The following is a 9,182-nucleotide window of genomic DNA, read 5'->3' on the forward strand; positions in this document are numbered from 1 at the left end:
AAAATAAAGCAAAATAAAGCAAAATAAAGCAAAATAAAATAAACAAATAAAATTAAATAAAGTAAAATAAATAAAGTAAAATAAATAAATAAAATAAAGCAAAATAATGCAAAATAAAGCAAAATAAAATAAATAAAATAAACAAATAAAATTAAATAAAGTAAAATAAAATAAAGCAAAATTAAGCAAAATAAAGCAAAATAAAATAAAGTGAAATAAAGCAAATAAAATAAAAGAAAGTAAAATAAAATAAATAAATAAAATTAAATAAAGTAAAATAAAGCAAAATAAAACATATGAAATAAAATAAAGTAAAATAAAATAAATAAAATAAAGTAAATAAAATTAAATAAGTAAAATAAAATTAAATAAATAAAATAAAGTGAAATAAATAAAATTAAAAAATAAAAAAGTAAAAAATTAAAATAAAGTAAAATAAAATAAAATAAAATAAAATAAAATAAAATAAAATAAAATAAAATAATTTGGGTAGACTGCAAAGAGCCAGGGCATCCATCAGGGATGCTCCAAAGGAGGAGATGTGGGGGGCACAGTGCCCCCCTGGCATCCCGGTGATCCAGCTCCATGCTCACCCCTGTCCATGTGTTTCCCATGGCAGCAGGGTTTGGGCACAGGTTTGCAGGAACTGTGGTGAAATCTGGGAATGGGTCACGAAGGTGAAGGTTTTGCTCCAAACCTGATCCAGGGCAGCGTGGGTCAGGTGGGATAAGGCTGCAGGTCAGGGGAGCAGGGCTGGGTTTGCTCTGTGCCCGTGCAAAGTGCAGCAACATCAGGAATGAATGAGAGAATGGGAGAACTGCAGATCCTCCAACGCATTTCCTGAAGCAAACCTCACACCCTGAGCCAGGTAAATTAGGATTTTCCCATAATTTTAACCCCAGCTCCATCACAGAAGGACACAAAGGCTCCCATCCCATCCCATCCCATCCCATCCCATCCCATCCCGCCCTGGGGTGTCACTGGCCGGCCGGGATGTCCTTTCCTTGGCATGGTTTACAACACCCCTGGTGCTTGCACGACTTTCTGGAGTGCTTTGGGAAGTGGCTGGTGCCGTTTCCATCCCCAGGGAAAACAGGCAGGCCCCTCTTTGCCCAGAGAAACTGGACACCGGCCTCGTGCTTTGTCAACAGGATTGCAGCAGGGAAAAGCCAGCCCAGGCCAGCCATGCCCGGGGACAGAGCAGCCCAGGGAGCCCACGGAGCTTGGCCGTGGCCCCATGTGTCCATCAGCCGCCTATCAATGATTTACAGCTGCTCTGAAGAGCTGTTTGTGCTCCGGGGCTTCCCGGCGGCCCCGGCCAAGGTCAGCGCTCCATTTGGCAGCGGAACGGACGGATCCAAAGGGGAGAGGGGATGGGAGCCCAAGGCAGGGAAAAGTGGAGCCCCCTTGGACCCCAGGAGTGCCATGGGCTCATCCTGAGCGTCCCTGCTCCCACCAGGCTCCAGGAGCAGCTGGGGACAAAGTGGGGACATGGAATGATTTGGGTTGGACCTTAAAGCCCATCCACCATCCCCACATCTAGCTAACCCCGCTCTGGCACCCCTGGGGTTGGTGCCAACAGCCCCTGCCTGGGGCTTGAGCCCCAGCAGGGCTGAAAACCCCCCTTGGAGACAGCAGGAATGTCCTGGGGTGACTGCCCTAAACCAGGACAAGGAATCACTTCCCACCGGGGTCACCGACACCGCGGCCAGCACAGCCTAAAACCAGTCCTGGGAGCACCAGCACCGGGATGTTGGGGTTGGATCAAAACAGGCCCCTCACACGAGGGGTTCCAAAGGTGCTGCCAGGCAGGATTTGTGCAATTCCTCTGCTCTTTGAAGCCACCGCGGCGTTTCCTGATGCCCGCCCAAAAGCGAATTGATTTTTATGAAATGGACAGAGACGGCCTCCAGGAGGATCCATAGCTGGGCTAATATTTGTCTAATGGGCTCCCACAAATAGCTCGTTAATCCCTTTGTGTTTATTAATGGCACACAGGAGCCAGACAGCTGCAGCCAAGCTCTCTGTGTCCCTGAGCTCCCTGGATCCCCAAGTTCTCGGGGTCTCCAAGCTCCCCAACTCCTGAGCTCCCTGGATCCATGAGTTTCCAGGATCCCCAGGTTCTTGGGGTCTCCAAGCTCCCCAAGTTCTGAGCTCCCTGGATCCCTGAGCTCCTCGGATCCCTGAGCTTCCAGGATCCCCAAGTTCTCAGGGACGTTCCAAGCTCCCCAACTCCTGAGCTCCCTGGATCCCTGAGCTCCTCGGATCCCTGAGCTTCCAGGATCCCCAAGTTCTCTGGGTCTCTCCAAGCTCCCCAACTCCTGAGCTCCCTGGATCCCTGAGCTTCCAGGATCCCCAAGTTCTCGGGGTCTCTCCAAGCTCCCAAAGTCCTGAGCTCCCTGGATCTCTGAGCTCTCTGAGCTCCCCAGGCACGTTGCTGTGTTCCCATATCCCTGCATCCCTCCACTGTGGTCACCCCCTTTTTTCTCCCCACTTCTCCTAGAGCCTCTCCTTCCCTTTCCCTCTGCTCCATCACCCCTAAAACCCCATTTTTGGGGCTGCACAGTGAACCAGCACAGGACACCAGCTCTGAAACAACCACAGGCTTTGGCTGGGCTTCATCCCAGTCCAGTTCCCTGGGGAATCTCACTGGAGAGATGCCACCACTGAGTGCTCTGGCACCCCTGGGACAATCTGGAGATGGCACCGTGTCCCAAAAGCCTTGAAACCCCCCAGCTTTAGTGATGGATTGGGAATATCTCCCTGCTGTTGCAGCAAACACGTTATTTATGTGTTCATTTGCTTATTTAGCTGTGAATTAATATCAGGAATGTCCTTTCAAACCTGTGAGCGAGCAAATGCATTTGAGGGCTTGCAAAACCACGGTGCATTGCTGCAGTGTGTTTTTCCAGGCAGGATTTTGGGGTGCTCTTTTGGCAGGGAAAGCCTGTGGATACACATTTCTATATATGTATATATGGAATTTAGTCATTTATATGTAAAACCTGAGCAACCTGGGCTAGTGGAAAGGGTTTGGAATGAGATGGCCTTTAAGGTCCCTTCCAATCCAAAGCATTCTGGAATTCCACAGTTCCTGCTGCCCTCCCTCCCTTCTCTGCAGCAGGAAAAGGCATCACTTTGTTGTGGTTTGAAGGGCAGATTTCAGTGGAGACCATTCCCAGACGCGCCACTTTCCCGGGAAGCAGCGGCTGTGGCGTCTCCAGCCGCTCCCTGCTGGAGCTCCACGCGCTCCCAGTCCATGGCACAGGGAAAAGGACGTGTTTGAAGGGTGAAAATACCACCCCCACCCAGCAGGGTTATCCTGCTCCCAAAGGATTTATCCCTCGGGAAGCCGCTCCTGGAAGAATGTTGTCTCCCAAACCATCACCAAATGGAATTTCAGGAAAACGTGGCCCTGAAATGACATCATTCCCTCGTGTCTGGGGTGTGCAGGATGGGCTGAGGGGACACCAGGGCCAGGTCAGGCTCGGGGATGTGCCCCAGACCAGCCTGGCCAGGGGTGATTTCCATCCTGGGGTGAACACGGTGCCCAAGCCACCCTGGCACCCTGTGGATGGGGGAATTGCTGACCCCAGCCTGGCGTCCTGCACGTCCAGCAGGGAATTTTCTCCATGTTTAGAGCCCTCCCTCCATTCCCAGGGTGTGGGGAAGCCGGGATTCTCAGCAGGAGCCCTGGCACCAGTTTCATTCAAACAAACTGGGAGGGAAAGAGCCGGCTCACCCTTCCCCAGGGCCGCGTCTGGGAGATGGTGCAAAGCAGGAGGGAGGAATTGCAGCTTTGGGGACGGATCTGGGACACCCCAAAAACGTCCCTTGCTGCCCTGGAAGCTCCCAAATGTCTGCTCAATCCCTGGAAGTATCCAAGGCCAGCTTGGATGGGGATTGGAGCAACCTGGGACAATGAAATGAGTCCCTTCCCGTGGCAGGGGGGTTGGAACTGGATGGTCTTGAAGGTCCCTTCAAACCCAAATAATTCTGGGATTTTTCTAGCTCATTTTGGGGGTCCAGCAGCTTCCCCCTCCATCCCTGCCAGGACCTGTGTCTGTGGGATTTTCAGGGCAAGCCCCAATCTCCAAAACCTCAATCCACTCTCCCACATTTTCATGGCACCCTCAAACTCCCCAGGTTCCTTCCCCAAACATCCCACAGCAGCTGGACCTGGTCCTCTCCACTCCCAAACCCAAGCTGTTTATGAGCTCTCTGAGCACAATAAACCAAAAGCAGCTGTGGCTAAAACCTCCTTTTATTCAATTCTTCTTTTTTTTCCTTCCTCTCTCCTGTGAATTTTTATAATCCTGACATAAAGCCCTTGGAAATAGAGTTTTAAAGGAGAACCCTGACACCCATTACAGCAGGGGCATGAAATGCAGAGCCCTGACTCTCATCCATCCCAGGAGATTCTTTCCAATGATAAATATATTTTTTAAAGTTATTATTTTTTTAAAATTTTATTTTAAAAAGAAAAAACTACAAATAAAGCACCTGGGGCAGCAAGGGAGAAATCCCAGGTGTTCCTGGTTCAGCCTTGCCCACCTCTTGTTTGCACAACTGCCAACATTTCTTTGTCCAAGGCTTTTCCTCAGTGAAGGAAAGGGGTGAAGGATGTTGTGGCCATCCCAGGAAAACACTGGGAAGCTCTCACCCATCTTCTTGCTGCATTTATAATCAGTATTTGCTGTATTTAAAATTAATGTTATTTTTTGCAGAGGGGTCAGGGTCCTGCCGCGTTATCCCATCCAATAAACCCAATCCTGGCTCGCCCCACATCCCATCCTGCTCCAAAGCCCAAGGACAGATGGTTCCATCTCCAGCCATGATTTTCTGCAGTGTAGGGCACCCCTTTTTCCCCTTTCCTGGTGCAAACTCAGCCCTTAGACCCCTTGTTCTGAAGGGATTCCCCAATTTTGGTGCTTTGCAGAGGGGAGTCCCCAGACTCAGCCAAACAAGCCCCCCCAACCAGCTCTCCTGATTTATAGAATTCCAGAATGGTTTGGGTTGGAAGGCACCTTAAAACTCATCCAATTCCACCCCTACCATGGGCAGGGACACCTCCCACTATCCCAGGCTGCTCCAAGCCCCATCCAGCCTGGCCTTGGACACTTCCAGGGATCCAGGGCCTGCCCACCCTCACAGGGCATAATTCCTTCCCAATATCCCATCTAACCCTGCCCTCTGGCAGTTTGAATCCATTTACACCCCAAAATCCTCCCATTTACATCCCAAATCCCCTCACTGGATGTGGCAGCACATCCCACACCCCTGATTTCCACAACCCCTCAGCACACAAAACTTGTTTTATACCACCAGTGATCAGAAAGATGCTGCCTTGAAGAAAAGAAGGCTTTGGGCTGTCAGAACAGGATTTCAGGGTTCTGTCCAGCCCTGTGGTGTTCTGGAGAGCCTGGAGGTCCCCAGGCCAACACCAACCGCTTGGCTCATCACCCCCAAACCAAAAATCCCCTCCAAATAAAACTAAAAAAGTCACAAAGTTGCCAAATTTTGTGCTGTGTATGTGAGGAAAGAGCTGCAGCATCACTCCCTGGAGCAGCCAGGACTCCTGTGCCAGGGCAGCCTCCCCTGGATGAAGGCTGGTGCCACCTCCTCACCCACCCTCACCCACAGCGGGGATTTTCCCCTCTTTACAGCAACATTCCCTGTGCCTGAGGCTCACCCTGTTTCTCAGGAACGTGGAATGCTGCTGCAGACATGGATCTGCCCAGCCAGTGCTCCTGAACAGAGTAGAGAAAATAACACTCACAGTTTCTTTTCCCAAGTATCAATCCCTGTTTTCCTGGTGTAATCAGGACGGTTTCCAAGGCACAAAAATCCTTTTCCGTTCCTCCATCTCCAAGCTCAGCAAACAGCCCTACCTGCAGAGCCAGATTGGATTTATCACATTCCCATGGCTGTGTTTATGTCAGGGCTGGATCTCAAGCTGTTGCATGAAGAACACCAGGCCTGTCCTCCCTTGAGCTGGGCTTCACACCCAGCCTAAATCCACGCCTAAACCACATCTCATCCCCCAGACACCCCAACCACCCTGCTCCTACCAGCCCCTGGAACTGTGCTGCTCCTTCCACACTCCACAGAGGGATCCTTTCCTCCCCAGCCATCCCAGGAGAGGACAACACACCCGTGGGACCAGCAGAATCCCATCCTGGAGCTGCCCCATCCTGGAGCTGCCCCATCCCAGCGGTGTGGGAAGCTTCCCACACAAGTGCCCCGGCCAGCCGGGTGGGGTGAGCGTGGAGAAGACATTTAATTACACAGTGCTGGGTGTTTTTCCAGTTGCAGAAGCCCAGCTGCACATTCCCACCCTGTGCCAGGTGCCATTAGTGCTGTTTGACTACTAATTGCCAATTAATAATATCTTTGCATTATGCAAATGGGTTCTAAGCACCTGCAGATCGATTATTTTGACGCCTTCGCGTTTGCAAAGCGCCGGGGCTCGGATGATGGTTTTATTGGGGTTTTTTTTTTGTATGAGCTGGAAAAGTGAGTTTTTAGGGGTGTAGAAGGATCATTCCCACAGCATCCAGCAGGAGTGGCCAGCCCAGGGAATGGCTGGCTCGGGAATTTCCCTGGCTGACCCATGGGATGGGTGCGATGGCTGCGGGGCAGGGCTGATGAAAGGCCACCAGGACACGTCTGTCTGCCCATGGCCAGGACGTGCCAGGCTGGTCCTGCTCCAGGTGCCACGGGGAAGGAGGGAATGACATTAAAAACAGCCTCAAATCCCAACTGGAGCAGCAGCTGAGCGGGATCGAAGGCAGCATCGAAGTGAGGCAGCTTTGCTTATGCTAATGGGGGGAGAAGATTCTGCAAACAGCTCCAGGTGAGAAGATTGGGCTGGGATTTTCCATGGGCAGGCAGCCAGCCCCAATCCCTTTTATCTGTTCTTGGGAATGTCTGATTCCTGGGGGGATGGCTGCACGGCTACCCCTCACCCTGAGGCTCTCCAGCATCCTTGTGTTGCTGCATCCGTGGGTCCCATTCCCCAGGTTTGGGGTTTTGGGGGAGAATTTGGCTGCCCCTGAGCCCCTCATTCCTGCAAACATCTGCAGGAGACTGGGGACCAGCAGCACAGGATCCACCCACGGTGTTCCAGAGGATTTGGGGTTGTTTTTTAAGTAGCACAGCATCATTTTGTTTTCAATTTCTGGGGGCTTTCACGGTGGGGGGATTGTGCAGAGAGGTCCTTTCCCCTCCATAGCCCCATCCCAGCAGGATCAGATCCCTTGGGACTATAAATAAAATCCATGGTGGTGGCAACCCCTCCTCAGCCATTTTCCTGCTTTAAATCCATCAGGATATAAAGCTGAGGTGATTTTTCATAGCTACTTACAGCCCAAGCTGTGTTCCCACACTGTCATTCCCTTTAATTTTGGGGGATCAGATGGTTCCTGTCATCCCTGTAAACTCTGCTGGCTGCCCAGCAGGTCTGGCTCTGGGCTCATAGAGGTACCTCTAGGAAAGATAAGCAAGATAAAGGAATTACACACCCCAAAAGAGAAGAAGAGGCTCCCCAAGTGCCATGGGAAAACCTGCCTGGAATTCTGTCTCCCCTGATTCTGGGACTGGTTTTGCAATCAGATCTCCCAGAGTATGAACTCACACAAAGAACATGGAAAACCAGCAAAGGCCCCGTTTTTCCCCCCATCTGGGTAATTCCCAGAGATAGGTTTGCAGGCCTGGAGAGCAGGAAAATATAAGTCACTTGTGCAATGGGCTGTGTGATGCTGTCAAGTGCTCAGGGAGATCTTTCACGGAACGGAAAGCGAGTTGGGAGCAGAGAAAATGTCAATTTTTTCCCTTTTTCTGCCCAAAAGCTTTGCCTGACACTGAGCAGCCCCCTGCTCAGAGAACACCTCAATAAATACTTTCCTTCCCAGGCTACACATGAACTTCTCACCAAAAAAAAAAAATCAATCATCTGTGTTCCTTTGATGAATCATTTGCATTCAAGGTAATTAAACTTTAATCAGCAAAGCCAAAGAAAATGAGTTTTATTTTCTCCAGCAGAGATGAGATAGAGCTGGACCTGATTCCTATCAGGCACAACGTGCCCCATTAACACTGCCCAGCTCCTCCAGGTCTCCCCATCTCTCTTGTGGGAAACAGCAGGATTATCCATGGGTTTTCCATGTGAAATGGCAGTGCTGAGTTCATGAGGATAAAAATTACCTGCTCCTTCCCCTCTGCTTTCTGCTGCTTCACTTGCAAACCCCCAGTGCTGGAAAAACCCTCCCCAGCCAGGTGGGGCAGCTGAGGGCAGGGAAGCTGCTCATTACCTGAGCCAGCAGCCAGTGGGAATGTGGGAATGAGGCTGCTCCCTTTCCCTTTCTCCATGCCCATCCCCATCCTTGTCCCTGTTCCCATCAGATTCCCATCCCTGTGCTTGTTCCTGACCCCATTCCTGTTCCCATCCCCATTCCTATCACCATTCCCATCCCCTTCTCCATGTTCATCCCCATCTTTGTCTCTGTCCCTATTCCCATCCCTATCCTCATTCCCTATTCCTTTTCCCATCTCTATCCCAATCCCTACACCTGTTCCTATCCCCAATCCCTATTCCTTTTCCCATCTCCATTTCCACCTTCATTCCTGTATCCATTCCCATCCCTTTCCCAGTGGGGGACAGACCCTCTCCTGTCTGATTGGTTGCAGGTTTTTGTAGCCAGCCCTGGTTTTTATCAGGATTTCAGTTAAATCCCAGGTTTCTAGCTAAATTCCAGGTTTTCTTGGTGAAAAGCTGGTTCATGTGCTGGGCTCACCTAGGCTGTGGGACACAGCTCAGCTACTTCTCTAAGGGATGAAACTCTGGGAAGCAGAGATGGATGATCCTGATCCAGTAGGTGACATCCCTGCCCATGGTGGGGGCTGGAATGGGATCCCTTCCCACCCAAACCATCCTGGGATTCCAGGAGTCTGTGAAGAGCATGGGAATGGAGCAAAACCAGCCCTGGGGAGAGTTTGTAAACCACCAAGAATTCCTCCTGTTCCCTGCAGCCCTCAACATGCTTCCCCCTCTGCCAATAACTCATGGGGATGTCACAACATCAGCCTGCACCCTTCCTGTGGCACAGGGCATGCCAGCTCCCCTGCCAGGGAAAATGGCCTGGAAAAGAACTTCAGTCCTTACATTTTCGGGCTAAAATTGG

The 9,182-nt window shown here is 50.7% G+C and overlaps 1 long non-coding RNA gene across 1 annotated transcript; it reads left to right on the top strand.

The window, feature by feature from the left end:
• Nucleotides 1-459: 459 nt before the first annotated feature.
• Nucleotides 460-5,507, top strand: LOC117244609. The gene is made up of 3 exons (XR_004498045.1): nt 460-868; nt 1,152-1,323; nt 5,329-5,507. It is a non-coding gene; the product is annotated as an uncharacterized LOC117244609 (long non-coding RNA).
• Nucleotides 5,508-9,182: the final 3,675 nt, after the last annotated feature.

Source organism: Parus major, chromosome 5, assembly GCF_001522545.3.
Source record: "Parus major isolate Abel chromosome 5, Parus_major1.1, whole genome shotgun sequence".
Classification (NCBI taxonomy): domain Eukaryota; kingdom Metazoa; phylum Chordata; class Aves; order Passeriformes; family Paridae; genus Parus; species Parus major.